The sequence below is a fragment of the Canis lupus genome, chromosome 16 (assembly GCF_048164855.1).
Source record: "Canis lupus baileyi chromosome 16, mCanLup2.hap1, whole genome shotgun sequence".
Lineage (NCBI taxonomy): Eukaryota > Metazoa > Chordata > Mammalia > Carnivora > Canidae > Canis > Canis lupus.
In genome coordinates this window covers 14,025,920-14,052,307 of record NC_132853.1, presented here as the reverse complement: position 1 = coordinate 14,052,307, position 26,388 = coordinate 14,025,920, and the positions used below count along the sequence as shown (strand labels likewise).

Below are 26,388 nucleotides of genomic sequence, written 5' to 3'. Positions count from 1 at the left end.
CTCAACTCTTATTCATATATGAATATATTCATTTTATTTTATTTTATTCATATATTCATTTATAAGATCAGGGAGATTCAGACTCTGTAGTCATCACCTAAGTCTACACCATCCCTTCTCACTTCTCTCGTTCTGTCTTCCTGAGCCTGGGGAACATTGGGTCTCAGTGGAACCTATATCTTGGGGGGAAGGGACATTAATAACAAAGTAAATTCTAAACCTCCCTGGGACAAATTCCCTAGGATGTCTAAAGCAGGGACTTCTTAATTACTAGCCATCTTTAGGTAGGGAGATAGGCAACAGAAAAAATAGCTCATGCCCTAGTCCCACCAGAAATGCTGCCCTAGTTACCACAGCCCAGAAGATTTCTTCCTTCTTTGACTTAATTATTTTCACTCCTGAAGTATTTGCCTTCTGAAGTGCTTAAAAGTGATAACCAGGGCACCTGGGTGGCCCAGTGGTTGAGCATCTGCCTTTAGCTCAGGGTATGATCCTGGAGTCATGGGTTTGAGTTCCATATTGGGTTCCTTGCAGGAAGCCTGCTTCTCCCTCTGCCTATGTCTCTGCCTTTCCCTTTGTCACTCACGAATAAACAAATAAAATCTTTTTTTTAAAGTGATAACCTATTTTTCTGGATAGTCCAATTATTGTTTCAGAATTATCATCCTGAAAACAGGAAAAGAAATCCTCATGTTGATCAACTTATTCAATAATTGAGTTCCATAATTTATCCCTGCTACATTTAGGAAAAGTAACTGTGACTTATTTCCACACATCATTCATTATTTAATGATGAAATCTAATCACAGTTTGTAAACACAGCACAGACACTACCTCCTTACTTTCCTTGCCACTCCCAGCCACATTTGAAAACTGTGTCTTACATCTTAGATCTCTATGAGGCAACTGGATGAAAGGATAGATGGAAAGAAAATGGTGATCTCAGCAAACTGAATAATGTGCAAAGATTTAAGAAGTAAAGAGAACATGGCATACTCAGAAAATTCAAGAAAGTTCAGCATGACTATCACATATTGTTGAGGGAGAGAACACAAAGGCTTGGATGAGAATCAAGCAGATGCCTGGTTGGGGAAGATCTTGTAATATGTGTTACCAAGGCCAATTTCATCCTCATCAAAACATCTCTAAATGGTTTTAAGGGGAATTGCATGTTCAAATCTCAATCTTAGAACAGTAATTCAGATTAAAGGAAAACACACTAGCATTAAAAATAAGGAAGACAGAGAAATCATTAAAAGGCTTTTTCAGTACCCCAGGTCAGAGAAAAGAGTTTCTTGAATCCAGGTAGCAGCAACAGGGTTTCAAAGCATATATATTAGAAGAAGATCAATGGAACAGAATAGAGAATCCAGAAATGGGCCCTCAACTCTATTGTCAATTAATATTCAACAAAACAGGAAAGACTATCCACTGGAAGAAAGACAGTCTCTTCAATAAATTGTGCTGGGAAAATTGGACATCCACATGCAGAAGAATGAAACTAGACCATTCTCTTACACCATACACAATTAGCAATAATCGCGCCTCGGATAAACCTCATTGGCTACGATACTGCCACTGCGCAAAGCTCTTACACCATACACAAAGATAAACTTAAAATGGTTGAAAGATCTAAATGTGAGACAAGAATCCATCAAAATCCTAGAGAACACAGGCAACACTCTTTTTGAACTTGGCCACAGCAACTTCTTACAAGATACATCTATGAAGGCAAGGGAAACAAAAGCAAAAATGAACTATTGGGACTTAATCAAGATGAAAAGCTTCTGCACAGCAAAGGAAACAGTCAACAAAACTAAAAGACAACCTACAGAATGGGAGAAGATATTTGCAAATGACATATCAGATAAAGGGCTAGTATCCAAGATCTACAAGGAACTTATTAAACTCAACAGCAAAGAAACAAACCATCCAATCATGAAATGGGCAAAAAACATGAACAGAAACTTCACACAGACATAGACATGGCCAACAAGTACATGAGAAAATGCTCCGCATCACTTGCCATCAGGGAAATACAAATCAAAAGCACAATGAGATACCACCTCACACCAGTGAGAATGAGGAAAATTAACAAGACAGGAAACAACAAATGTTGGAGAGGATGTGGAGAAAGGGGAACCCTCTTGCACTGTTGGTGGGAATGTGAACTGGTGCAGCCACTCTGGAAAACTGTGTGGAGGTTCCTCAGAGGGTTAAAAATAGAGCTGCCCTACGACCCAGAAATTGCACTGCTGGGGATTTATCCCAAACATACTGATGCAGTGAAATGCCGGGACACCTGCACCGCAATGTGTATAGCAGCAATGTCCACAATAGCCAAACAGTGGGAGGAGCCTCGGTGTCCATCGAAAGGTGAATGGATAAAGAAGCTGTGGTTTATGTATACAATGGAATATTACTCAGCCATTAGAAACGACAAATACCCACCATTTGCTTCAACGTGGATGGAACTGGAGGGTAATATGCTGAGTGAAATAAGTCAATCGGAGATGGACAAAAATTATGTGGTCTCATTGATTTGGGGAATATAAAAAAATAGTGAAGGGGAGAAAGGGGAAAGGAGAGAAAATGAGTGAAAATATCAGTGAGAGTGACAGAACATGAGATACTCCTAACTCTGGGAAACAAACAAGGGGTAGTGGAAAAGGAGGTGGGCGGGGGGTTGGGGTGACTGGGTGACGGGCATTGAGGGGGGGCACTTCATGGGATGAGTACTGGGTGATATGCTATATGTTGGCAAATTGAACTCCAATTTAATAAAAAGAAGAATGCGTCACCTATAAATATTCAATAAATATTTTAACCAAACTAACATTTCTTGACACAAGTCTTTTTGGAAATAAAGTAAACACCAACAGGAGGAGGGGCAAGATGGCGGAAGAGTAGGGTCCCAAAGTCAACTGTCCCCACCAATTTACCTAGATAACCTTCAAATCATCCTGATTCTGCGAATTAGGCCTGAGATTTAAAGAGAGAACAGCTGAAACGCTACAGTGAGAAGAGTTCGCGCTTCTATCAAGGTAGGAAGACGGGGAAAAAGAAATAAAGAAACAAAAGGCATCCAAGGGAGAGGGGCCCCGCGAGGAGCCGGGCTGAGGCCGGGGCGAGTGTCCCCAGGACAGGAAACCTCCGTCCCGGAGAAGCAGGAGCTTCACAAATCTTCCCGGGCAGAAAGGCGCACGAGAGAGTTAGAGCAGGACCCCAGGAGGGCGGGGATGCCCTCGGGCTCCCTGGGACACTAACAGACACCTGCGCCCCGGGAGAGTGCGCCGAGCTCCCTAAGGGCTGCAGCGCGCATGGCGGGACCCGGAGCAGCTCCGGGGGGGGGGGGGGGGGGGCTCGGGCGGCGGCTCCCCGGAGGGGGCTGCGCGGCCGGGAGCGCGAATCCAACAGCACAGACCGGGAGCCCAGGGCGCGGGGACACAGCCCAGGATCCGGCCTCCCCCCGGGACAGGCAGAGGCCGGGAGGTCCCAGGACAGCAAGGATGCTCCTGCCCGGAGCTGAGCAGATCAGCGGCCCCGCCCCGGAGCCTCCAGGCCCTGCAGACCGAGAGCTCCGGAGCTACTGGGGGAGCTGACCCAGGGCTGCAGAGCTGGCCCCGCCACTGCGGTTGTTCCTCCTGGGGCCTCACGGGGTAAACAACCCCCACTGAGCCCTGCACCAGGCAGGGGGCAGAGCAGCTCCCCCAAGCGCTAACACCTGAAAATCAGCACAACAGGCCCCTCCCCCGGAAGACCAGCTGGACGGACAAGTTCCAGGGAAGTCAAGGGACTTAAAGTATACAGAATCAGAAGATGCTCCCCCGTTTTTGTTTTTTTGTTTTGTTTTTTTTTTTTTGCTTTTTTGCTTTGTTGCTTTTTGATTTCTGTTTGCTTCCCCCACCCGTTTTTTACGTTTTTTTCTTTCTCTTTTTTCTTTTTTTCCTTTTATTTTTCTCTTTTCTTTCCTTCTTTCTCTCCTCTCTTTTTCTCCTTCTCCCAATACAACTTGTTTTTGACCACTCTGCACTGAGCAAAATGACTAGAAGGAAAACCTCACCTCAAAAGAAAGAATCAGAAACAGTCCTCTCTCCCACAGAGTTACAAAATCTAGATTACAATTCAATGTCAGAAAGCCAATTCAGAAGCACTACTATACAGCTACTGGTGGCTCTAGAAAAAAGCATAAAGGACTCAAGAGACTTCATGACTGCAGAATTTAGATCTAATCAGGCAGAAATTAAAAATCAATTGAATGAGATGTAATCCAAACTAGAAGTCCTAACGACGAGGGTTAACAAGGTGGAAGAACAAGTGAGGGACATGGAAGACAAGTTGATGGCAAAGAGGGAAACTGAGGAAAAAAGAGACAAACAATTAAAATACCATGAGGATAGATTAAGGGAAATAAACGACAGCCTGAGGAAGAAAAACTTATGTTTAATTGGGGTTCCCAAGGGTGCTGAAAGGGCCAGAGGGCCAGAATATGTATTTGAACAAATCCTAGCTGAAAACTTTCCTAATCTGGGAAGGGAAACAGGCATTCAGATCCAGGAAGTAGAGAGATCCCCCCCTAAAATCAATAAAAAACGTTCAACACCTCTACATCTAATAGTGAAGCTTGCAAATTCCAAAGATAAAGAGAAGATCCTTAAAGCAGCAAGAGACAAGAAATCCCTGACCTTTATGGGGAGGAGTCTTAGGGTAACAGCAGACCTCTCCACAGGGACCTGGCAGGCCAGAAAGGGCTGGCAGGATATATTCAGGGTCCTAAATGAGAAGAACATGCAACCAAGAATACTTTATCCAGCAAGGCTCTCATTCAGAATAGGAGAGATAAAGAGCTTCCAAGACAGGCAGGAACTGAAAGAATATGTGACCTCCAAACCAGCTCTGCAAGAAATTTTAAGGGGGACTCTTAAAATTCCCCTTTAAGAAGAAGTCCAGGGGAACAATCCACAAAAACAAGGACTGAATAGATATCATGATGACACTAAACTCATACCTTTCAATAGTAACTCTGAACCTGAACGGGCTTAATGACCCCATCAAAAGGCGCAGGGTTTCAGACTGGATAAAAAAGCAGGACCCATCTATTTGCTGTCTACAAGAGACTCATTTTAGACAGAAGGACACCTACAGCCTGAAAATAAAAGATTGGAGAACCATTTACCATTCGAATGGTCCTCAAAAGAAAGCAGGGGTAGCCATCCTTATATCAGATAAACTAAAATTTACCCCGAAGACTGTAGTGAGGGATGAAGAGGGACACTATCTCATACTTAAAGGATCTATCCAACAAGAGGACTTAACAATCATTAATATATATGCCCCGCATGTGGGAGCTGCCAAATATTTAAATCAATTAATAACCAAAGGGAAGAAATACTTAGATAATAATACACTTATACTTGGTGACTTCAATCTAGCTCTTTCTATACTCGATAGGGCTTCTAAGCACAACATCTCCAAAGAAACGAGAGCTTTAAATGATACACTGGACCAGATGGATTTCACAGATACCTACAGAACTTTACATCCAAACTCAACTGAATACACATTCTTCTCAAGTGCACACGGAACTTTCTCCAGAATAGACCACATACTGGGTCACAAATCGGGTCTGAACCGATACCAAAAGATTGGGATCGTCCCCTGCGTATTCTCAGACCATAATGCCTTGAAATTAGAACTAAATCACAACAAGAAGTTTGGAAGGACCTCAAACACGTGGAGGTTAAGGACCATCCTGCTAAAAGATGCAAGGGTCAACCAGGAGATTAAGGAAGAATTAAAAAGATTCATGGAAACTAATGAGAATGAAGATACAACCGTTCAAAATCTTTGGGATGCAGCAAAAGCAGTCTTGAGGGGGAAATACATCGCAATACAAGCATCCATTCAAAAACTGGAAAGAACTCAAATACAAAAGCTAACCTTACACATAAAGGAGCTAGAGAAAAAACAGCAGATAGATCCTACACCCAGCAGCAGAAGAGAGTTAATTAAGATTCGAGCAGAACTCAACGAAATCGAGACCAGAAGAACTGTGGAACAGATCAACAAAACCAGGAGTTGGTTCTTTGAAAGAATTAATAAGATAGATAAACCATTAGCCAGCCTTATTAAATAGAAGAGAGAGAAGACTCAAATTAATAAAATCATGAATGAGAAAGGAGAGATCACTACCAACACCAAGGAAATACAAACGATTTTAAAAACATATTGTGAACAGCTATACGCCAATAAATTAGGCAACCTAGAAGAAATGGACGCATTCCTGGAAAGCCACAAACTACCAAAACTGGAACAGGAAGAAATAGAAAAGTTGAAGCACATAATTTTTGACAAATCCCAAAGACTATCATTTACTACCCCAAATCTTTAAAAAGTGTGAAGGCTAGTCAATTATTTCATTTAACACATCATTGCACAATGTAATTATTCATTTTATAATCATATTGAAAAATAAACCAAAAATTTCTATCTTATTTTTGCTTAAATTTTTCATATCATAATTTTTCTCTACACTAATTGTTGTGAGATTCATTTAATGTATAATAGGTTTGACACAGGTGCTCTTTGCTTGTTTACTAAATGTGTTGGAATTCCACATATTCCAGAAACATTCTCACTTTTTCCTGAAAAACATAATTATTTATTTTTTCCATTTTTGGTATCTCTATGAACCCAGTAAATGTTACCTTCTTCTGAGAAAAGCAATACCAAGAAGGCAATGATTAATGTTGATAAACTGGGGAGCTTATGCCCTGTCTAAAAGGTCAAAGTGCTACTGAGACACAGAAGGTTGCTTCTGTGTAGGAATATAGCCCCCATATCACAATATCTGCCAGGTATTTCACTCCATGTCTGACTTCTGTTTGTACAGATGCCCAATATTTCGTGCATCCAGTTTATTAGCAAAGCACTGGATGACTAGTCCAATTCCTGGGAGCACATTCCTTTAAACTATATATTTGGATTAAACTATAATTATTAAACTATACATTTGGTTTCTTATTTCAATCTTTCAACTTCTAATATTGACCACAATTAATATGAAAATTAATATTCTTTAGGTCAAATAAACAGATGCAGCCTTTGACAGAACTGCCCTTATTCTTGGGCAAAAGGGGCCCTTCCAGTGGGCCACATTTGCCCCACTTGGCACTCCTGACATTTTGGGCTGTACAATTTCTTGTTGTGGGTGCTGTCTTGTGCACCATAAGATGTTCAGCCACATCCCTGGCTTCCACCCACTTGTTGCCAGTGGCGTTACTCCTCATCCAAGCTGTGAGAACCAGAAGTGTCTCCAGACATTGCCAAATGGCCTCACGTGTGGTGTGGGGTGAATAATCGCCCCAGCTGAGATGCACTGCTTCGGAGTGCTCTTACAAATCACAAATACACATCGGTGCCTCCTCCACTGGGGATCTGGAGCTCAGTAATGGCACAGCAGGATCCAGAACCAGAAAGATCACTCTTGCAATATATAGCATTCAAGCCCCAGGGAAAGAGTCCATCACTTCACTTGCCCAAGGTCTTTGAGACAAAAGCAAATACATTTTAATGTTGTTAAGTCTTGTGTGCTGTGCTTCTGCTGATGGTGGTGGTGGACACTGCTTCAGAGTGTTGGGAGGGTTAGACCAGTGGAGCTCTAAGGTTAGAGAAAAGACTAACTTGTCAAGCCCTCCCTTTCATATAGCATGTGTGCAATGGACTTTTGAATGAATGAGTGTTGTTTCTTTTTCTTTTTAAAAAGATTTTATTTATTTGAGAGAGAAAGACAGCAAGCGAGCATAAGCAGGGGAAGTGGCAGAGGGAGAAGGAGAATCAGGCTCCCCACTGAGCAGGGAGCCTGATGTGGGGTTTGATCCCAGGACCCCTTGATCATGACCTGAGCTGAAGACATGTGCTTAAATGATTGAGCTGACTGAGTTGTTAACAATCCTAGATTAATTATTTCCTATTTGTCTCCTGGAATGGCTAGTAAATACTAAAGCCTTGCAGTCCCTGAAAAGACTATGAAGCACTAGGAGAAATTCAAAAGTTCCTGAAATTGAAGTCACTATGGAAGGCTCTAATAATAACAACTTCAAACCTCAGCAGTTCGAACCCCTACTCAGACTAATTGTTCTAATGTTCCCATTAAGCTTCAAGGGAGAGAGTTTTCCTTTGAGGCCTGGAATTGCCAAAATCATAGACCTAAAACAAAAAGTTGAAAATCTTTTGAAAAGAAAAATGCTGTGAAGCGCTTGGCCTTAAGCAAACTGTGAAAGTACCATTTGCATTATTTGAAGGCTTGCCTGAGGGTGTGCCATTCTGTCTGCAGTCTACTTTTGGCCTTCCGAGGCTGGGGAAGATAGAAACAAAGCTAAAATTAAGTTCGTCACTAAAAAGCCTGAAATGTTTGAGGCCGCAATTAAGGAGAGCACCTCCTTCTTGGAGAGCCCTACAAGAAGAATATTCATCACCCAGTGTTAATACTACTGCATCAGGGGTTGAAGATCTTAACATTATTCAGATGACAATTCCAGATGATGATAACAAAATAATATCAAAAGTTGAAAAAGCTAGACATCTCAGAGAAAAAGTTAATGACCCCTTCAGTTGAAAATTTGCTGAAGCTATTGTTATGGGTTTCCCAGTGAAAGTGCCCTGCAGGAAAATCACAATTAACCCTGGCTATGTGGTGGTTGATGGCATTCCTCTTGGAGTGTCATTCAAAGCCTCCAGTTACCTGGAAATCAACTCCATGGGAAGGACCTTAGATTCTGCTGAGTTCATTAAATTCAGTCATTAAACCATTTCTAGGACTTGTGATTATTAATCAGTTAGTTCATCAGAGTGTGTCAAAAGGCCCAGTGATGCAAGAATCAGCTGAGCCAAACCAGTTGGAGCTTCCTGCAACAGAAAAAATAAAGGAAACTGATGGAAACCCTTAGATTAAGCAAGAACCAGACCCTACACTGTAGATTCTTCCCTCCTAGTCTTGAAGTATCAGTGGGTCAGAAGAGCTATACAGACCTGTTACTTCCCCAAGCTGTGTAATATGCTTGTTGTAACAGAAATATCTTCCATAAAAACTTCTTCCTTCTTTTAGATAGAAATGTCTACTTTTCAGCAATTCTGTCAATTGAATTAAAGAGCAGAGTGACTGTAGATTTGGAATGGCTGGTTTACTGTGGAATGTATTATAAGGATTTTACAACAACGCTGGAAAAATGACAGGGATGAACCTCATCAGATATTTAATGTGTCAACAGGGCCTTCAACTATGGTGTTTATTTCCCAATCAAGTGACGATCTTACCTACTGGAACATCTCAGCTTCTGCAGCGAAGAAAGCACCTGTGATAGTCCAGTCCTTTAGTTTTTCTATTTGAAAAATCATTTAAATGATCCTTTTGTTCACAGCTCTCCTTGATGACTGAGTGAATAGTTAATATCTACATATTTGACTAAATCTTTTCCTAAGCTACCTATCATGGTTCATATGTTTTATTTTATCATAATTTAAAAACCGCCATCTGGATCAACTAACAGCCAGTAAGAGGTTAATATGTCAGCAGGTGGCTTACAGACAGAATACAGAGAATCTCTTCCACATTTATTTTTCATCCAAGTAAACGGCATGGTGTACCAGAAGTTTATTTATTTATTTATTTATTTATTTATTTATTTATTTATTTGTTTTTAAGTTTTTTTAATTTTAATTTTATTTTTTAAAAAGATTTATTTATTCATGAGAGACACAGACACAGGCAGAGACACAGGCAGAGGGAGAAGCAGGCTTCATGCAGGGAGCCCGACGTGGGACTCGATCCTGGGACTCCAAGATCACACCCTGGGCTGAAGGCAGCGCTAAGCCACTGAGCCACCTGGGCTACCCTGTACCAGATGTTTAAGATCAGTATGAATGTTTGGGCAAACTCAATGACATTAAACCCTCACTATAATGTAACCTAAACTGTGGTGTGGATTTCTTTGGAACACTGTCCCCGCTTGGCTCAGACTCAGGGGTTTTCATAGCCTTCATTATTTTATAACTCTACTTGTAACATTGAGGCTCTAGTGTGGGGAGTGAGGGGTCAATAAGCTAATTATGTACCCTCTGATATTCTGGACCATTTGTGGGAGAATCTTAAGTGTGTTGTGATTTCACTGACAATGAGAGCTGGAAAATACCAGCTATAAGAGAAGGTGGAGTATGTGATGGCCTAGAGTTTTCATTAGCTTTATCAGAATATTCACAATGGAGAATTACATTACATAGTAGCAGAAATGGGCATTTTATGTGTTGCTTATATTTTACTCCAAATTAAACTATAGGTATAGGGTAATAAGTAAAATGCATCTTTTCACAACACCCTCTCCCCTAAAAAAAAGAATAAAAAAGACTTGTGTTATGGCTTATCATGTAATCTACCCTGTAGAATGCTTTGTGGCACTGTAGAAGAATGCTTATTTGCTGCTGTTTTATGGAATGTTCTATATGTGTCTGTTAGGTCCATTTGGTCTGTAGTATTTCCAAGTCTGCTGTTCCCATTTTCTGCATGATTTATCTGCATGAATTATCTATCCATTGTTGAAAGTGGGGTGTTGAAGTTTCTTACTCTTATTGTTGCTGTCCGTTTTCCTCTTCAGGTCTGTTAATACTGCTTTCTGTACTTAGATGCTCTTAACTTGGGCACATATACATTTATAATTGTTATATCTTCATGTTAAATTGACTTAAAAAAATCATTTTATAATATCCTCATCTCTTGTGACATTTTGACCTAAAGTCCTGTTTGTCTGCTATAAACATAGCTACTTGTCCTCTTTAGGTTGCATATAATGTGGAATGTCTTTTTCCTATCCGTTCACTTCCAGCCATTGCATTCTTAAATCTTAAGTGATAATGTCTTGTAGTCAACATATAGTTGTGTATATTTATTTTATCCATTCAGATATTGTATATCTTTTAGTTGGTGAGTTTAATCCATTTACATGAATTATGGATTCCAGAGCATGGTGGCAATGTGGTACTGTGGTCACATAAGATGAAGGATCTTATCCTACAAAATTCTGGTATTGGTGCTAGTGTGATCTAATTTATTTCCAAGGCCTTTGTGACAGGAGGACTTTGGGTTATGTATACATGTTTTTCCTTCACCACAGATATATACATTCATTTTGAACCAGAGCTATGTCCTAATCACTCCTGTATCCCCCATAGGATAATGCTTTGCACATGATAGAAAATTCCCAGCCTCCACTTCAGCATCCATAATTACCTCATGTCAACCTCTGGAAGGCTTTCCCTAGGAACAGTCTTCCCAGAGCCCCATGCATGTCCTTGTTCTTCAGGCTGTAGATGAAAGGGTTCATCATGGGGGTCACCACAGCATACATCATTGTGGCTACTGAGTCCTTCATGGAGTAGGTGTGGAGGGGCTGCAGATATACCATACCAAGTGTCCCATAGAAGAGGGAGACTACAGCCAAATTGGGGGGGGCACAAGTGGAGAAGGCTTAGTACTTGCTAGAGGCTGAGGGCATTCAGAGGATGGCTTTGACAGTGTGGACATAGGACATGATCACAAACCCTAAGGGGGTCAGGAAGATAAAGATGCCTGGGGTAATCAGCAGTATGTGAATGCTCTGGGTGTTGGAATAGGCCAACCTTAGCATGACACACATCTCACAGAAGATGTAGCGGATCTTCCAGGAACCAAAGAAGGTCACTCTGGTCATAAGGAGGGTGTGGGTAAGGCCACAGATGACAGAAAGTGCCCAACACAAGGTGAGGAACAAAATAGAGAGTCCAGGGCTCATGGCTGTGACATAGTGGAGGGGGCGGCAGATGGCCACATAGTGGTCATATGCCATTGTGGCCAGAATGAGGTTGTCCAGTGTCACCAGGGAGACCAAGAAGTAGAGCTGTGTTAGGCACCCTGCATAGGAGATGGCTTTGTTCTGAGACTGAAGGTTTGCCAGCATCTTGGGTATTGTATTGGTGACAAAGAAGAGGTCTGTGAAGGAGAAGTTGGCCAGGAAGGAGTACATAGGAGTGTGCAAGCAGGGATCAGAGCCAATGGCCAGGATGATGAACACATTTCCCACCCCTGTAACCAGGGACCTGGACAGGAACATCCAGAACTGGACCTGTTGTTGCTCAGAACTGAGATCCCCAAGAGTAGGAATTCAGAGACTTCAATGTGGTTGCCTCCATCCATTTATCCAACTGTCTGCAACATCAGTACCATCAAATGTCTGCTAAATGTCCTTTGTTGAATAAGGACATTCAGATAAGCAAAATCAATGGCTTTTTTAGCATTAAAAAATATCTTAATTTCATAAAAACATCATTAAAATAGACTAAATTTTATAATTTCTTTTTAAATAAGAAGGAATAAGAGACACAAAAAAAAGAACATAGAAAGTCTTTATGCACCTAATCATTCCAACAACTTCTAATTTGGCATACTCAATATTCTAGGGATTATGTCAATGTCATATGTGAAACGGTATCATATTGTACTCTTGCAGTGCTTAAAGACTCAAATGTTGTGTTGTGATAGTGTATATTGCATACGTTTTCAAAGACATTTTTTAATAGTAAATTTATTTTTTATTGGTGTTCAATTTGCCAACATACAGAATAACACCCAGTGCTCATCCCATCAAGTGCCCCCCTCAGTTCCCGCCATCCAGTCACCCCCACCCCCCGCTCTCCTCCCCTTCCACCACCTCTAGTTCGTTTCCCAGAGTTAGGAGTCTTTATGTTCTGTCTCCCTTTCTGATATTTCCTACCCATTTCTTCTCCCTTCCCTTCTATTCCCTTTCACTATTATTTATATTCCCCAAATGAATGAGAACATATAATGTTTGTCCTTCTCCGATGGACTTATTTCACTCAGCATAATACCCTCCAGTTCCATCCACGTCAAAGCAAATGGTGGGTATTTGTCGTTTCTAATGGCTGAGGAATATTCCATTGTATACATAGACCACATCTTCTTTATCCATTCATCTTCCGATGGACACCGAGGCTCCTTCCACAGTTTGGCTATTGTGGACATTGCTGCTAGAAACATCGGGGTGCAGGTGTCCCGGCGTTTCATTGCATCTGTATCTTTGGGGTAAATCCCCAACAGTGCAATTGCTGGGTCATAGGGCAGGTCTATTTCTAACTCTTTGAGGAACCTCCACACAGTTTTCCAGAGTGGCTGCACCAGTTCACATTCCCACCAACAGTGCAAGAGGGTTCCCTTTTCTCCGCATCCTCTCCAACATTTGTGGTTTCCTGCCTTGTTAATTTCCCCCATTCTCACTGGTGTGAGGTGGTATCTCATTGTGGTTTTGATTTGTATTTCCCTGATGGCAAGTGATGCAGAGCATTTTCTCATGTGCATGTTGGCCATGTCTATGTCTTCCTCTGTGAGATTTCTGTTCATGTCTTTTGCCCATTTCATGATTGGATTGTTTGTTTCTTTGGTGTTGAGTTTAATAAGTTCTTTATAGATCTTGGAAACTAGCCCTTTATCAAAGACATTTAAAGCAAGATATATACATTATAAATATGGGTATTACACAAAGAATACAAAGAACAAAGAATGGTAAGTAAAACTATTCGAAAGGAAAAGGAAAAATTATTTGCTGAAATGAGAACTTATCTGGGAAATCTAAGATAATCAACAGATTTGCCATTAGGAATAAAAAAGGTTTACATTAAACTGAACAATTACACAGTACATGGACCCCAATCTAATGGAATTCTCATAGTCCTATCATGCAATTATTAAGATTATATGGTCAGAACGCTTGAATTCCAGACTGAGTCTTGCCACATGTGAGTTGTCTGGTAAATTACTTGAGCTCTTTAATAGCCCATTTCTTCATGTGAAAATGATCCTGGTAAAATTAAGGTAAAATTAAGTAGTAATGTTCTTAACATTGGGATCTTGTCTGCAATGAACAGTCAAAAACATTGGCTATTGCTTTTATATGTAAACAATAATTAGAAATAGTATAGAACATAATGTGAAGCAATCACATCCACATAATCAGCAAACAGGTCCACAGATTAAAATGTTAGCAGGATGAAAAAAATGTTAGCAGGAATCAGGAACTTCAAAATCTCCAGTGAGGTATGATGTAGAAATTTAATAATAGATACATGATGATACCAAACAGAAAGATAAATTTGTTGTAATGGTACATTTTTCTTTGAATTAATCTAAAATCTAATATATTGACTGGGTGACGGGCACTGAGGTGGGCACTTGACGGATGAGCACTGGGTGTTATTCTATATGCTGACAAATTGAACACCAATAAAAAATAAATTTATTAAAAAAATAAAAATAAAAAAATAAAATCTAATATATTGAAACAAAATTGTAACATGGCTTTAAAGAAATAAAAGATAATCTGTCATCTACAAATAAGCACGAAAACAAGCTAAGAAAATGTGGAGAAACAGAAAGAACGAGGTATTGCTTTGTCACATATCCAGGACTCTAAAACAGTGTGTACTAATGTTAGAATGAAAGATGAATAGAACTGGATAGATACTTTAGAAACAGAGCCAAGTGTATGTGGGATCAAGTGGATTATTATGATAAAACTTGAAATTAGTAGAAAAAAGTTGCACCATGCAATGAATGTCATTGGGACAACTGTCTATTATTTGGGAGAAAATCTAAATCAATGTCTTTATCTTACCAAATTGCAGCGATAGTAAAGACTAAACTACCTATTGCATCTTTTATCCTCTTGAAAATGTAATGTTTAAGAAGTAAAGATTTTACAAATAAAAATAAATAAATATAAATAAATTATATCAAATCCTACCAGAGTGATAGGTAGTGGAGTGATAGATAACTACTATTAAGATTTTGGTGTCTTTGGGACACCTGAGTGGCTCAGCAATTGAGCATCTGCCTTTGGCTAAGGGTGTGATCCTGGAGTCCTGGGATCGAGTCCCACATTAGGCTTCCTGCAGGGAGCCTGCTTCTCCCTCTGCCTAAGTTTCTGCCTCTCCCTCTGTCTTTCATGAATGAATAAATAAAATCTTTCAAAAAAAAAAAGGTTTTGGTGTCTTTTTCATTGAGGCACAAAAGGCAGAATAAGCCAGTTTTGTCAAGCATTGGGTAAAGAGCCTTGCAGAAAGAGAGCTGTATGTACAAAGGCCCTGAGGTGGGAAAGGTCTCGTTCCGTTTAAGGTACTAAATAAAAGTCAGTACAGCTGGAGGCTTAGAGATTTTTCTTATTCTTCTTGCATAACCTGTATAATTTTTTCTTTACTCTTTAAAATTTTAATTTTCCAATCTTTTTCATTGGTGTTTCTCCATCTGATAGAGGGTCTTTTCCAATCTAAAATTTATTTCTCCCTTCATTTTATTGCATTCTCTCATTATTTTATTTTCCTACATTTCTTGAAATTAATACTATAATGGATATATATTAATGTTTCATATTGGGAAACTCTAACCCCCTCCAAATCAGTAGCAAATCCAAACTTACCTCGCTGAAAATGAACAGACATATTAGAATCACAGTCATTTGAATGAATTAAAGAGTCTAAAAGTAAGTTATCATTCTAAGTAATCAGATGAATGGTCCCTTTATGCAGAAGACTTTTTTAATGAAAAGAGAGAAACTTTAAAAATTTGATTCATTATATCAAAGTAGGAGAATATTGCATCTATCTAAAGAGACTGCTTCACTTTTAGGAAGTCTTGCTTTTGTGTGAAAAATAAGAAGATTTAACACAGAGTAAGCAATTAACTTCTGGCATGACAGTGTGAGATGCTCCAGTGTCCAGTCCACAGGAAAACTGGTAGAAATATAGAAATATGGTAATTTAAAGTCACTGGAAATGATCCTAAGACTGAACAGCAAATGAAGAAACATCTATTCAAGAAACTCTTAGAAAATTCAGTGGAAAACACCAGAAGCTGTGGCATTTAAACTAAGATGCTCCCTCTCCCTCCTCCTAGCTCATTGATATGGGGACTTCACTCTAGACTTCTACATCCCAAAGCCACAGATCTCTTTATACCCAGAAGAAAAGCTTTCTTCCCAGGAGAGCAGATCTTTGGTGCTCCTAGTCATGCCCCCAGCTACCTGTTGCTGAGGTTAAGTCCTAGACAAGTGTAGTTAAGAGGTGGGTCCTTTTTCTGCTTAGCTTCCACTTCTTGAACAGAGGCTCTACCTTGGTGTGGAGTGCTGAGTTTATAGAAACTCCAATGGTCCTTGCTTATCCTGGCTTATGGAGTTGTTGATTCTACACCAGGAGAGGTAAGCTCCCTCTCCCTGGAACTCAGGCTGCTGCCTCTCTGACAAAGTGCTCAGCTTCTAGGGGCTGTGGGGTGACTTAGAAGATTGCTAATTTCCTCACCCCCAGTTCCAGAAACATGGTTTAGAAATTTGCTTGAGTGTAGAAGCAGTCCTAAAAAGTAGCTCTTAATTTATTCTCCCAAGAATTGAGTTCATTTGCAACAAAGCACAAATTCAAGCCTAAATGTGCTCTCAAGAACAGCAGAAAGGCAATTGGTATATATAGCCTAGGCTGTAGGCCAGTTACTGCACCATAGAAAATGGAGAAATAAGACAGCTGGAAAGAACCTTCATAGGGGCAGAAGAAATATTAAGCACTGAGTTAAAACACTATTCCTTCCAAGGAGTCACAATTTGATAGGATTCATTGTATGGCAATTTAAGTCACCAGAGAATTGCTGAAAATCATAGAACAACCAGCTGTCAAGTAGTGGAGTTTAATAGCTGAATGCTGTGAAGGAAAGAGAGGAAGAACCCTCCCAATTCTATGGTTAGCTCACAGTGACTGTAGGCATACTCACAGCTGTGCTGTCCCCAGGAGCAACACCAGAGGTTTAACACTGTGGGGATAAAATTGACTGCAATAAAATAATTCAGCCAACACTAAAAAAAAATAAGTAACATAACAAGATTCAGAAGGGAGGCTCAGTACCTAGAGTTGCTGCAATGTAGTATCTAAAATGTTCAGTTTTCAACAAATTCTTATACCTTAAAAAACAAAACAGGGAAATATGACCTATACAGCTGGATAAAAAAGCAGGTAAGAGAAACCATCTGTGAGAATGATGAAATGACAGCCCTAACAGAAAAAGACTTCAAAGAAGCCATTAAAAGTATGTTCATAGAACTTAAAAAACTCAACACTCGCAAACAATCCAATTTAAAAATAGCAGAAGACATTTCTCTAAAGACGATGTCCAGTTGGCCAACAGACAGATGAAAAAATGCTCAACATCACTCATCATCAAGGAAATGCAAATCAAAACTACAATGAGCTATCACCTCACACCTGTCAGAATGGCTAGCATATTTTTTTTTAAAGCACAAGAAACAACAGGTGTTATTGAGGATGTGGAGAAAAGAGATTTCTTGCACTGTTGGTGGGAAGAGAAACTGGTGTAGCCTCTGTGGAAAACAGTATGGAGGTTCCTCAAGAAGTTAAAAATAGAGCTACCATATGATTCAGCAATTGCACTACTGGGTATTACCCAAATAATATAAGAATACTAATTCAAAGAGATACTTGTAGCCCTATGCTTATCACAGCATTATTTACAATAGCCAAAGTATGGAAGCAGCCTAAGTATCCATTGATTGATGAATGGATAAAGAAGAGTGGTGTATATATATATATAGATATATATAGATATATATAGATATATATAGATATATAGATATATATAGATATATATACTGTTCATTCATAAAAAAATGAAATCTTGCCATGAATGGAGCTAGAAAGTAAGTATAATGCTAAGTGAAATAAGTTAGTCAGAGAAAGACAAATGCCATATGATTTCATTTATATATGGAATTTAGAAAAACAAAAACAAGTTAGGAAAGAGAAAGAGAGAGAAAAAGACAAATCAGGAAATAGACGCTTAACTCCAGAGAATAAACTGATGGTTACCAGAGGGGAGATGGGTGGGAGATGGGTGAGATAGGTGATGGGGATTAAGGAATGCAATTGTGATGAGCACTGGCTGGTGTATATAGAATTACTGAATCACTGTATTGTATACTTGAAACTAATTTAACACCATATATTTATTAACTGGAATTAAAATAAGTACTTAAAAATTAAAAATAAAAAAGATTTAAAATAGAAAATAAGGTTTATAAATTTAAAAACAGAGTATATTCATAGAAAAAAAGGAAAACATTCAAAGAAGTAAAAGAAAGGACAAACATTATATGTTCTCATTCATTTGGGGAATATAAATAATAGTGAAAGGGAATATAAGGGAAGGGAGAAGAAATGTGTGGGAAATATCAGAAAGGGAGACAGAACATAAAGACTCCTAACTCTGGGAAACGAACTAGGGGTGGTGGAAGGGGAGGCGGGTGGGGGGTGGGGGTGAATGGGTGATGGGCACTGGGGGGGGGCACTTGATGGGATGAGCACTGGGTGTTATTCTGTATGTTGGTAAATTGAACACCAATAAAAATAAATTTATTTAAAAAATAAAAAATAAATAAAATTCTGTAGAAAGATTGATATAGATTATGCAAGTTGAAAAAAGAGAGAAAATTAAGAGAGCCTCAGAGAAATGTGGGACATCATTAAGCACACCAACATATGTAGTAGGAGTACTGGAAAGAGGAGAGATAAAGAGAAAGAGAGAGAGAGAGTAAGACAGAGAGAAAGATATACAGAAAAATATTTGAAGAAATAATTACTGAAAACTTCCCAAATTGGTTGAAAAATACACATCTAGAAGCTCAATAAACTCCAAGTAGAATAAAAAGAGGATTCTGCAGATGTATCATCATAAAAAAGCTGAAAGGTGAATACTAAGAGAAATCCTGAAAGCAGCAAGAAACCAATAACTACTTACACAGGAACCATAACATTAACAGCTCACTTAGCAAAAACAGTGGGGTCCAGAAGGCAGTGGGATAACATATTTGAAGTATTAAACAAAAGTTAAAAAAAAAAAAAGCCTATCAAACAAGAATCACATGTCCAGTGAAGCTACTTTCCAAAAAAGGAAATATAAAATATTTCTCAGGTCAACAGAACTGAAAGAATTTGTTCCTGCTTCACAGAAAATACTGAAGGAGTTATTTTGAACTGAAAGTATAAGTGACCCCAGGTGTAATTCACATGCACACAAAAAACAAAGAACAGTGGTAAAGGCAATTAAGCAAATATAAAACACAGTATAAATGCTTATTTTCTCCTTTTTGCCTGAATCAATTTACAAACCAAGTTTACAGAATAATATGTATGTGATATATTGTTGAGCCTATAGCCTATAGATGTATATAATATGTGTGTAATATATTGTCAATAGCAGCACAAAGAATGTCAGTGGGATCAAAGCTGTACTGATGAAGGAAATGACTACAGAGGGTAAAGTAATAATTATAACAATATATGGTTCAGCTTGTAAACTAATAGATGTTATACTATAACCATAATAGTAGAAAAAAGAGGGAAAAGAGAATAGATCTACATAAGAATAATGTTCCTATACATCACTGGAATTAAGCTAGTATAGGCCTGAAGTGCTTCTCACATTTTAAGATGTATATAGAAGAACCTAGAGCAACCACTGAAACGAACAATCCAAACCTTAAAGAATATAGTTTCAAAATCATTAAAGAAATTAAAATGCTATATTAGAAACTATTCACTTAATGGAAAAGAAATCAGTTAAAGGAGGAATAGAGGCACAAAAAGACATGAGACGTGTAGGAAATGTTGTTATTTCTTGGTCTTTGTGTTCTTTGACACTTGCCCTATCCTACATTTTGCTTGAATGTCTGTTCTCCACAATACTGTGAGTGCTTCAAGAGCAGAGATGGTAGCATTACTTGTACCCCAGGACCTTGCATGGCATCAGACACAGCATAGGATCAACATATGAAGGTGGAACTGAACTGTACAGGGTATTAGGCATTGTGTGCATTCGAGATAAATGAATGAAGTACAGTGATCAGCTCAATAACTTAAATGAATCAGCAATACTACAGATAAAATGCAGTAATTAGAAAAATCAGCCAGGGTGACAGAGGAAGTAGGCCTGTTCTGGAATTTCAATCTGGAATATGATGAATTTGAAGTAGCAGTAGGACAAACAAATGCAGATGTATGGAAGATGAGTAACCCAAGAGATTAAAATTACTTGGGGCTCCAGTTTGGGGGAAGAGCAGAAGGCCCAGCAGTTAACAAATGAATAGATTTGTTATCTTCACAAAGTTGAATCCCCATGTACCCAGTGTGGGTGGTACAGTGGGGGGGGGCGGGGAGGACATTTTGAATCTGAAGTTTGGGTTCAAGTCCTAGTGTAACATATACAACTGTTTTTCTGAACAACTACCCCTTTGGAGCACTGATTAGAAAATGTGTTGCGTTTTATATATGTTAAAATATTGTATTTAGTTCACACAATATCACAAGTTGACTCTAATATTCCAACTTCTTGAATATGAGTTAATGAGCTTACCAAGTTGCTCAACCAGGAACTGATAGAGTCAGAATGAGAGTGCCCCTCTTATTCCTCCAAAGTCCATGCCCTCATCACTTTGCCATACAATAAATAAGACAATGCCTAGCCTAATGGAGGTTTGGAGAAGAGCTGAAATACTGTACACAGATGTACTTCTCCAACCTAAATGGGAATGACTGTAAAGGAAGTCCTATTCTTAATTTTTTCTCCAATTTCTGACTATTTTCCACTTCCTCCAGTAGGAAACCCTGCTCTCAGGACAAAGAGACATCAGGGGCCCTAGTCACCTCTTCATCCCCAGCCTGGCTCTGCCCACCTGTGTCTGCAGAGAGTGACCTAGATGCAGATCCATTTGTGGCTGGCTCCTGGGTCCTGTTTACCTGGGGAGAGATGAGTGACAGAAAGTAGCATCATGGACTTCCCATACATGGAGTATGATTTGTCCAAGTCAGCAGCTAGGGAGTAAAATAGAGACAAAGAGAAGAGCTAGTGCTCTGCCAATGAAGGGGGCTGGTGGGGAAGTGGATTCTCTATCACAAAAGGCATTCAAACATTATCCCAGAGGCTGAGTGGTCATTTCAGAGCTGATGCAAGCATTTAGTGGAGGTAGGTGTAGTTAAGATCTCTTTGAACTCTGAGATTCCAAACTGTAAGAGTAATCATGTGATAGACCTCTGGCATTTGAGTGAAAATGGGAGTAATTATTAGCACAGGCTCTAGAGACTTTTTGTATATACAGCTTCCCACATTTGTTATTTGTTACTGTAAAATTCACCTATGGTTCAACACCATGAATGAGATCATTTATTCTCCCAGTACTTAAGGGAGGGTTTTAACTGAAGAGATCTGTCCAAGGTGGTGGAATGATTTAGTGGCAGGGATGAGGCTTTGACCAGGAGTTCCAAACCACATGTTTGCTTTGTTAGTCCAGAACTGGGAGGAGTAACCCTGAAAACTTGAGACTAGCAAAAGAAGGACTGCTTGCCTCTTAGAAAAATAGTTGAGTGGGATCCTTGGGTGGCGCAGCGGTTTGGCGCCTGTCTTTGGCCCAGGGCGCGATCCTGGAGACCCAGGATCGAATCCCACGTCGGGCTCCCGGTGCATGGAGCCTGCTTCTCCCTCTGCCTATGTCTCTGCCTCTCTCGCTCTCTCTCTGTGACTATCATAAATAAATAAAAATTAAAAAAAAAAAAAAGAAAAATAGTTGACTGATAATGGGGACTGATGGGCTAATTCCAGAGACCACTCCAAGACCCCTGCCCCCCAAATGGCCTAAGGATGAAAACAAGCATGATGGTAATTCCCAGAGTGACCCCAACCCTGAGCACACCGGCCACCACCTCAGTTTCTGTCCTGGAGACAAAGGTCTTTCACCTTCTTAGACCTTATCAAAAAGAAGCATACATACAAAGAAATAAGATACCAAAGGCGAGAACCAACAGATGAAATGCATACAGGGACTCCAGACAATATAATAATCAGACACAGAAAAAAACCCCAAAGATTTTCGTTTATGAGCTAAAACCAAGCCTGAAAATTTGGATAGGAATTTTGACAAATTGACAAAATGTGAATAACCAGAACTCACATAAAAAACACATTGTTAGCATTTCACAATTATGTCCTCTTGCAGCCACTGTTCCTGCAAGACTAACCACTCCTAATAGCATAATTTACTTTTACCCATATTTTACTTTATATAAATGAAGTTACATCATTTGCGCCTATTTCACTTAACGTTATATATGTGAAGTTTATCCATATTGCTGCATGTGGTTATAAATAATTCATTACTGTATAATGTTCTGTTATGTGACTATACCACTAAAAGAAATCCATTCTATCTTGATAAGTACTAACAGTTTCCATTTTTGGCTGTTATGAATAGTGCAGCTATGCATACTCTTGGGCATCTATACTTTGTGCTAAGTGATTTATTGTTTTTTTTTTTAAATGTTTATTTTATTTATTTATTTTTTTAATTTTTATTTATTTATGATAGTCACACACAGAGAGAGAGAGAGGCAGAGACATAGGCAGAGGGAGAAGCAGGCTCCATGCACCGGGAGCCCAACGTGGGATTCGATCCCGGGTCTCCAGGATCGCGCCCTAGGCCAAAGGCAGGCGCCAAACCGCTGCGCCACCCAGGGATCCCTGATTTATTGTTTTAACTTTAACATTTAGATGTGTTATTAATCTAGAACTGATTATGATATTTGGTGAGGTAGAGGTCAAAATACATTTTTCCCCCACAAGTGTGGATATCCAGCTAAATATTAAATATGGTGTATTTTTCTGTTTTTTTTATTTTAAAAATTATTATATTTTTTTTCCAAATTTTTATTGAAATTCCAGTCGGTTAATATATAGTGTAATATTAGTTTCAGGTGTAGAATTTAGTGATTCATCATGTGTATAGAACACCCAGTGCTTATCACCACAAGTGCCCTCCTTAATATCCATCACCCTCTTAACCCATCCCCCTGCCCACCTCCCCTCCAGTACCTTCAGTTTGTTCTCTATAGTTAAGAGTCTGCTTCTTGGTTTGCCTTTCTTTTTTCCCCCCTATGCTCATAAGACCTAAATGTGAATAGGAAACCATCAAAATCCTAGAGGAGAACACAGGCAGTAGCCTCTTTGACAATGGCTGTAGTGACTTCTTACTAGATATATATCCAGAGGAATGTTGAGGAAGCAGAGCAAAACTAAACTATTTCATCAAAATAAAAGCTTCTGCACAGCAAAGGAAACAATCAACAAAACTAAAAGGCAATCTACAGAATGGGGGAAGATATTTGCAGACGACATATATGATAAAGGGTTAGTATCCAAAATAATAAAGAACTTACAAAACTGCATACCAAAAAAAGCAAGTAATCTAGTTAAAAACTGGGCAGAAGACATGAATAGCCACTTTTCTGAAGAAGACATACAGATGGCTAGCAGATACTTGCTTACTTTAAACAAATAATAATGTGGTATAGTCTTCAGAGTAGAGATCTTCTACATCTTTTGCTAGATTTATTCTTGTTTGTGCCTTTTATTAAATATTTCCCAGATTTCAATACCTACAGAAAAATAATTGTCCATACCAATAATTATATTATGTTATCATATATTTACTAAGCTAGTAAAATGAGTACAACAGTGAAACATTATTGGTGAGACTGTGAGTAAAGAGTATATTTTGATGACAAATTGACAGTATAGAACATGAACTTTAAAATTATTCATATGTATGTGTGGATGTATTTACTTTTAAGAATGTATGTGAGGGGAGTAAATCACATGAAAAATAGTGCATGTTGAAATGATTTTTTTTAATATTCAAAAATTTGAATTAATCCTCAAACAGTACAGTAGGGTAATCTTTGACAAAACTATGGTGTGAGGGTGTGTTGACACTTCTTAAAATGTATAGTTATGACACGTGTTAACTGTGTTGTTACAAACATATTCACATACAAAATATAAATATGAAAGAGTAACATAATTTAAGTTAAAAGGTAGAACTAAAAATATTGGTGAATATTTACTTAAGCAGTGAAAGATGCATGTTTATCAATGAATTACGAGAGAGTATAGGACAGTACAAATCTGTGTGTTTTCAGTTAATTGGGTAAATTTTTACTTTAAATCTATCTATCTAGCTAGCTAGATAGCTAGATAGCTATTTCATTGGAGTTAGATTTGCCAACATATAGTATAACACCCGGTGCTCATCCTGTCAACTGCCCCCCTCAGTGCCCATCACCCAGTCACCCCATTAGGGCCAACATTAGGCCCAGAGCCCACCAAAGGTCAAATCTCAATTAGAGTCTGTCCAAATTTTCTGTTGTATTGAATATTTTTGAAATATTTGGATCATCAGCCAGGGTTTAAAATTTTTATCACACAGGGATGTGTTTTAACAGGATTTGATATACATATTGTTAAAGTGTTTGCAGTGTTTGTTCAGTCCTGCCAGGTATTCAAGGTGCACTGAAAGGGAAATTCTGTCTTCCTGATGCTGGTATCTGAAGAGCTCTGATGCAATCTGGATCCCTTTCCTTTCGAAGAGAAGTTTACAAAAAGCTTGCCCCAGAGCTTCAAGTCCCAGAACAGTCTAGGTCAGGAATTACCTTCACATAAAATCACCTTTCAAAGCATGGAGTAATGCAAGGGTAATGTTCATTTATCTGATAACTCTGGTTATAAGAAACATTCGGACAGGGCTTCACTTGTACTGGTATTGCCAGTGACATCCCAATACCAGTCTGCAAATATCCTCAGCAAACAAAGGATATTTTGGGGACTTGTTACGTATGTTGTACAGCAGAGAGATTTGTCGTCTATATGACTTCCAAATCCTGTAAACGAAGCATTTCAGTGTTGTCATTTTCAGCTATAGACCATCCCACGATTATTGCTTTTACTTTTTCTATTAAGAGATGGCTCTGTATGTCAATTATTTTTCAATAAAATTGGGGGAAAAGGAAAAAATATGCACACGCCCGAGGCCCTGAACACTGGCTTGGAAGCCAGCAGGCCGGGTCTGCAGTGTGTCCAGTGTGTCGGGCGAGGTGTGTGTGGTAGATCCGATCTGCGGGCAGCCGGGCCCCTCCGCTACAGGATGGCGGTGCTGCAGGGAGGTGTGGTGCGTCTGATGGGGGCAGTGGGGCTGCTGGAAGTGAGGCTGGGAGGCCGACTGCAGCTCACTCAGCCCGCCGGCCCGGACCCTGCCTGTGCTGTTTGTTGGCCTCCTTGACATCGTTATCATGTGCGATCAATAGCGGTTCAATGCACTGCACTAAAAAGTCCCAGGAGTAAGCAGGAAGAGGATGCAGTCTTGTGAGCCACGTAGGAGAAGGACGAAGTATAATCCTTGAAGAAGCCACACATGCAGCAGCTTGCAAAGATACTTCCAGGAAATAATCTGCATCCTTGGCCATGTAGAGTTTCTTTTTTTCCCCAAGCAAATCATCGGCCAGCCATCATGAAGCTCTGTTTGGTGTACTGCTCCGGAGAGATAATACTCCATGAAATGGGCAGCTGCTGGAAGGCAGAAGTTCCACTGAAAGGTTTCTAATAATAGCAGTTCCATATGTAGCAAATTTTGCTCTGTTAATACTAGATTCCTATTAGTCATACAACCCAGGCTGTTGAGCTGTTCCAGCTTGGGCATGCTATCTTCTTTTTCTTCAGGTTTACTTGCTAACAGTGGGCAGGAAAGTGCAACTAAATGCAGCTGCTGGATAGAGAGGTCATATCGATCCATAAATGTCCGGCAAATAGCAAGATGTTGGGCAGAAGGGCAGAGGGTGAAGCGATTGCTCACCAATGGCAATCAGGTCAGCAAACTACCTTCTGAGACGCAGTGGAGGGGACGGACTGGCCTTTGTAGGAAGGCAACTTCAGCTCCTTGTATCGAAGCGCTTGACGTCCCCGCCACCACTTTCCCTCCAGCTCCATGGGACCGGGCTGCGGCCTGGCCAGACGCAACTTCGGGGGGAACCTTGGCGCTCACAGCCCCAGCCCCGTGGGCGGGGGAAGCCGGCCCGAAGCGCCCGCCTCAGCTGGGGCCCAGCACCAGCTCAGCCGCCCGTTCTCCATCTCTGTTGTGATCTTCTTTTATGTTTCCTTCCCTTCCCCTATGTTCATCTGTTTTGTTTCTTCCACATATAAGCAAAATCATGTATTTGTCTTTCTCAGACTGACTTATTTTTGTTCAGCATAATATACTCTTAGTTCCATTCATATTCTTGCAAATGGCAAGATTTTATTATTTTTGATGGCTAATATTCATATATGTTCATATGAATTCATATATAAATAGAGTCATATATATACCACTTCTTCTTTATTCATTCATCAGTCATGGACATTTGGGCTCTTTCCATAAT

The 26,388-nt window shown here is 39.6% G+C and overlaps 1 non-coding gene and 3 pseudogenes across 1 annotated transcript; 1 reads left to right on the top strand and 3 right to left on the bottom strand.

The window, feature by feature from the left end:
* Window positions 1-1,451: 1,451 nt before the first annotated feature.
* LOC140607696 (U4 spliceosomal RNA) lies at window positions 1,452-1,590 on the bottom strand. The gene has a single exon (XR_012009645.1). It is a non-coding gene; the product is annotated as a U4 spliceosomal RNA (small nuclear RNA).
* A 1,305-nt stretch (window positions 1,591-2,895) lies between these two features.
* Window positions 2,896-8,978, top strand: LOC140605644 (general transcription factor II-I-like; annotated as a pseudogene).
* Window positions 8,979-11,282: 2,304 nt separating this feature from the next.
* On the bottom strand, window positions 11,283-12,259 carry LOC140607435 (olfactory receptor 1D2-like; annotated as a pseudogene).
* Window positions 12,260-24,621: 12,362 nt separating this feature from the next.
* LOC140607434 (cyclin-J-like) lies at window positions 24,622-25,957 on the bottom strand (annotated as a pseudogene).
* Between the last annotated feature and the right edge of the window lie 431 nt (window positions 25,958-26,388).